Source organism: Somniosus microcephalus, chromosome 10 (genome assembly GCF_052327205.1).
Source record: "Somniosus microcephalus isolate GS21.2 chromosome 10, FLI_Smic_1.0, whole genome shotgun sequence".
NCBI classification, from domain to species: domain Eukaryota; kingdom Metazoa; phylum Chordata; class Chondrichthyes; order Squaliformes; family Somniosidae; genus Somniosus; species Somniosus microcephalus.
In genome coordinates this window covers 166,881,068-166,887,067 of record NC_140996.1, presented here as the reverse complement: position 1 = coordinate 166,887,067, position 6,000 = coordinate 166,881,068, and positions in this window count along the sequence as shown.

Below are 6,000 nucleotides of genomic sequence, written 5' to 3'. Positions count from 1 at the left end.
TATCGAGCCACTATCAGTCAGTCTGAAAGTAACCCTGATAAGCAGAGAATGCTTCTAAAGCAGTATATGCACCAGCACAAAACCACATTGGGTAGGAATTCATTGACCGTGGAGGATTTGGCCAAGGCTGAGATGGAGATAGTTTGCTTCAGCCAAAGACAAAGATATCCAGAAGAAATCGAAGCTTTACAGCGAAATACTCCAATCAAGAAAGGTAGTCATATCTACAAGCTGGACCCTACACTCCAAGATGGAGTACTGAGGGTGGGAGGGCGACTAAACAAATCTGCTATGCCAGAGGAGGCCAAGCATCCTGCTATCCTTTCTAAGGACCTCCGGGTTGCTACTCTCATTCTTCAGCATATACACCAGAGTATTGGACACAGTGGGAGGAACCACGTGCTTGCGAAGCTAAGACAAAGATACTGGATTCCAGGAGCCAATTCTGTAATAAGAAAAATACACTCTGAATGCATTGTTTGCAGACGGTTACATGCTAGAGCTGGGGAGCAGAAAATGGCAGACCTGCCTGAAGACCGTTTGTTACCAGACAAGCCCCCATTTACAAACGTAGGGGTGGACTATTTCGGGCCTTTCGAGGTAAAGCGAGGACGGAGCCTTGTCAAGAGATATGGTGTGCTTTTCACTTGTTTGACCATCAGAGCAGTTCATATTGAGGTGGCACACACGCTTGACACTGATTCCTGTATTAACGCCCTGAGGCGCTTTGTCTGTAGAAGAGGACAGGTGTCCGTTATGCATTCTGATAATGGCACTAATTTTGTCGGAGCAGAGAGAGAACTACAGGAAGCTATTGAAGGTTGGAATCAGCTCAAAATACAGAAAGTCATGATGCAAACGGGAATTAAGTGGATCTTCAATCCACCGGCTGCATCCCACCACGGAGGTGTCTGGGAAAGACAGATACGCACCGTAAGAAAGCTACTCAGTTCTGTACTGAAGCTGCAAACGCTTGACGACGAGGGACTTCAAACATTTCTGTGTGAGGTTGAAGCCATCATTAATGACCGACCGATAACTAAGACATCTGATGATCCCAATGACCTCGAAGCCCTGACCCCGAACCACCTGTTGTTGTTGAAAACACAGCCAGTCATGCCCCCGGGAGTCTTCAAAAGGGAAGATCTGTATGCACGTCGGAAGTGGAGGCAAGTTCAGTATATGTCAGACCTTTTCTGGACCAGATGGACAAGAGAATACTTACCTCTGCTACAGGAGCGTCAAAAATGGTCCAAAGTAAAGAGGAACTTCATTGTCGGAGACATCGTCTTAATCGTGGATGATTCAGCCCCAGAAATTCTTGGTTGATGGGAAAAATAATTAAGACCATGCCAGACTCCAGAGGCGTTGTTCGTCGCGTTTGTTTGTAAACCAAGACCAGTACCCTGGAAAGACCGATCACAAAGCTCTGCCTGCTACAAGAAGCAGTGTGAAAGGTTCCCGATCGAAAAAAAAGGGGACATTTATATTGTAAATATATTGAACTCATTAGTTTATGATTGTAATGAAATCTGTTTGTCTTGCCTGTATTCGTTTTGCACTCATGTATATTACCCTCCCCCACACGGTGTATAGTTTCACTTCCTCTTCCCTGACTAACCTGGAAGGTTCCAGGTCTTGGCTCTTGGCTCCGCCCCTGACCTCTCTTACTTAAAGATCCCAGGATCTGTATGACTCATTCCTGTGAGCCAGTCAGTGTGTTGAGATGTTAGCTCTGATCTTAGTGATTAAAAGCCAACTTGTTAAAGTCTATAACTTCTAGTTTTGTGGTTATTGAAGGCACATCAATTTTAATCACTAAAGAATACTAGGATGGATCGACTCCTAAAACCAGAGCGTCTGGACTTGCATCCACATTCTGCTGAAGCATCAAATCAATTTGGACACTGGATCAAATGCTTCGAACTCTTCGCGAGGGCCTCATCCGCTAGCGAGGTAGATAAACTGAGTCTACTGACTACTCGCATTAATCATCGGATTTATTCGTTCATCCTGGACGCCACCTCTTACACGGAGGCCATCACTATCCTGAAGGCCCAATACCAGAGGCCAGTAAACGAAGTGTATGCCAGACATCTGCTGGCTACACGCAGGCAGCGACCTGAGGAATCAATGGACGATTTCTTACAGGGCCTAAAGGACTTGGTCCGGGACTGTAACTGCAAGGCCGTGACGGCCAACGTGTACTCTGACAAATTGGTCCGCGATTCCTTCATCACGGGCCTCAAATCGAATTATATCCGGCAGAGACTGCTGGAGAAGGAGGTCCTGGACTTAAAAAAGGCAGTGGCCACTGCGCGATCGCTGGACGTGGCCCAGAAAAACTCTGACTCTTATTCTTCCGGCCATGCGGCCCTTGCCGCCTCGTGCGCGCCGAGCGGGCCGCCATCTTGGAATCAGCCATCTTCCCCATCCAAGTCTCAGACCAGCTCTACACCGCCGGAGTCCCCACACAGAAGTTCACCCAGGAGTCCTACTACAGCGGCAATGTCTCGAGGCCCGAAATGCTACTTCTGCGGCCAGGCCAAGCATCCCAGACAACGATGCCCAGCGAAGGACGCTACATGCTTCAAATGTAAGAAAAAGGGGCATTTTAGCAAAGTCTGCAGGGGGAATCCGATTTCCAACTCCGTCACCGCCTCGTGTGGGCTGCCATCTTGGGATCCGCCATCTTTTCCCGACTCAACGGCCGCCCAGGGCCCAACAGTGGCTTCGATCATGGTGGATCAATCCAGGCCACACCCGTTGACAAAATCTATGATGGACATACAGGTAAACGGGAATTTAACGAAATGTTTAATTGACTGTGGGAGTACCGAGAGTTTTATCCACCCTAGCCTGGTACGGCAGCACTCATTAACGGTAACCCCTACACGGAGCAGAATTGCTATGGCTGCTAAGCCCCACACTTCGGACATTTTGGGCTACTGTGTGGTAACACTGACTGTAAAAGGCACGGACTACAAGGATTTTAAACTCCTCGTGATGCCAGAACTCTGTGTTAATGTAATCTTGGGCCTGGACTTCCAGTGCCACCACGAAAGTGTCACGCTAGCATATGGCGGGTCCCAGCCGCCACTCACAGTCTGTGGCCTATCAACCTTAAAAATCAGTCCGCCCTCTTTATTCGCTAATCTCGCTCCGAACTGTAGGCCCATAGCGACCAAAAGTAGACGGTACAGTCTGGAAGACAGACACTTTATCAAGGCGGAAGTGGACAGACTCCTGCGGGAAGGCATTATTGAATGCAGTACCAGCCCGTGGCGTGCCCAAGTAGTCATAGTTAAAAATAGCGAAAAGAAACGGATGGTAATTGACTACAGCCAGACTGTTAATATTTATACCCAGCTGGACGCCTACCCTTTGTGGTAAACCACTTTTACCGTTCACTATCGTTACACTATAGTTATCACTGTTAGATCGTTTCCCTATAGTTATCACTGTTCACATTGTTGTATCACTGTATGAGGTCGCCTCTTGTCACGCTGCTATACCTGGGCTGACCACTGCCGACTCCGCCCATGGCTCCACCTACCTGTCCAGGTATAAAGGTGGTTGACTGGCTGGTATTCCTCCTTCTTGGATCCGATCACCCACGAGGGTGGGCTCTGTTATTTAGTCAATATAAACCTATAGTTACTTTCTTAACTCGTCGCTTTTCATTGGACGAATTGATAGGTATATCAATTTTATTGACTAAATTTTAAAATGTCGTCACTTGAGCAGCCAAACAACCAGTCAACGGAGCAGCCAAACGACCAGCCAGACGCCCAGCTACAACAGCCACAGCAGCCGGCTTGGCTGCGAGCCCTCAAACCACCGTACCTGGATCTAAACCCACAAGCAACAAACGCAGCCCTCGACTTCAAACACTGGCTGTGCTGCTTCGAATCCTACCTGGAAGAATCCGGCGTCCCTCAGAGATCCAAACTGAGAGTTCTGACCGCCCAAGCGAGCCCTAAAGTATACGCACTCATCCAGGACATTACTACTTACGAGGCCGCTATCAACCTACTGAAACAGCAGTACCGGAGCCCGGTAAATTCCATGTATGCCAGACACCTCCTAAGATCCCGCCCGCAACAGCCAGGAGAGTCTGTAGCTGAATTTTTATGGGCGCTACGAACACTCGGCAGGGACTGTGACTTTAAAGCAGTATCGGCTGCAGAAAACACTGAAGATAACATCCGTGATGCCTTCGTGAAAGGCCTTCGGTCCGACTACTCACGGCAGAGACTGCTGGAATCAAAGGACCTCGACCTGAACACAGCTGCAGCCTTGGCCTACTCCCTAGAAGTGACCCAGCGGGACCTCGAGGTGTATTCCAGGTACAGTTCGCGACTCTGGGACTCGGGCCCGACCCCGACCGCAATACCCCTCGCAGCGCCGCCCCCGGGACCTACCTCAGCGTCGGCGTCCCGGACCCGATCGGGACCGCCACCCCCGGTACCGGCTGCGACTTCGGACCCCCGCGACCGGGCCGCCGGCTGCTTCTTCTGTGGGCAGGCGAAACACCCGAGGTCGCGCTGCCCAGCCAAAAACGCGACGTGCTCCAGCTGCCTGAAGAAAGGCCACTTCGCGAAGGCCTGCAGAGGGAGAGCAGCAGAGGCCAGCAGTGCCTCATGCGAACTGTGGGGGCGGCGATCTTCTATCAAGGCCACAGATGAGCAATGGGGGCGGCCATCTTTGATCCAGGCAACCGACGCCAGCAGTGCCTCATGTGGGTTGTGGGGGCAGCCATCTTCTCCACCATTTTGCCCCACCTCGTGGGCGCCTCCATTTTACCCACCACGCTCGACCGCCACCTTACCTCCAGACCTGACGACCGCTTCACCTACAGACTACAGCGACCCGCTCAGCCACACACTAGCCTCCGTCACACTAGACCAAGCTCGCCCGCATCATCTGTCCAAGTCAATGATGGACATCAAAGTAGACGGCCACGCCACGACCTGCCTGTTCGACAGCGGAAGCACGGAGAGCTTCATACATCCAGACACGGTGAGCCACTACTCCCTCACTGTCCAGCCAACGCGCAACCGGATCTCGATGGCACCGAGGTCCCACGGACATCAGCGGCTACTGTGTTGTGACCCTGTCGGTTAAGGGCACGGAGTATAAAAACTTTAAACTCCTCGTCCTGCCCCAGCTATGCGCTGCCGTCCTACTAGGGCTGGATTTTCAATCCCACCTCCAAAGCGTCACTCGAGCATACGGTGGACCCCTCCCCCCGCTCACAGTCGACAACCAGCAGCCTTTAAATCGCCCACCACGTAACACCTGCGGCCTATCCACCCTCAAGGTCCCGCCACCTTCCCTGTTCGCTAACCTCACCCCCGACTGCAAACCCGTCGCTACCAAGAGCAGGCGGTACAGCTCCGGGGACAGAGCTTTCATTAGCTCTGAGGTGCAGCGTCTCCTGAAGGAGGGCATCATCGAGGGGAGCAGCAGCCCCTGGCGTGCCCAGGTTGTAGTTGTTAAGACCGGCAATAAAAACCGCCTGGTCATCGACTACAGCCAAACCATAAACCGGTACACCCAGCTGGACGCATACCCCCTTCCCCACATATTTGATATGGTCAATCAGATTGCTCAATACCGGGTATTCTCTACCATCGACCTTAAGTCGGCCTACCACCAACTCCCTATCCGCCCCGAGGACCGCCAGTATACCGCCTTCGAGGCGAATGGCCGCCTCTACCACTTCTTGGATCCGATCACCCACGAGGGTGGGCTCTGTTATTTAGTCAATAAAATTGATATACCTATCAATTCGTCCAATGAAAAGCGACGAGTTAAGAAAGTAACTATAGGTTTTTATTGACTAAATAACAGAGCCCACCCTCGTGGGTGATCGGATCCAAGAAGGAGGAATACCAGCCAGTCGACCACCTTTATACCCGGGCAGGTAGGCGGAGCCATGGGTGGAGTCGGCAGTGGTCAGCCCAGGTATAGCAGCGTGACAAGAGGCGACCTCGT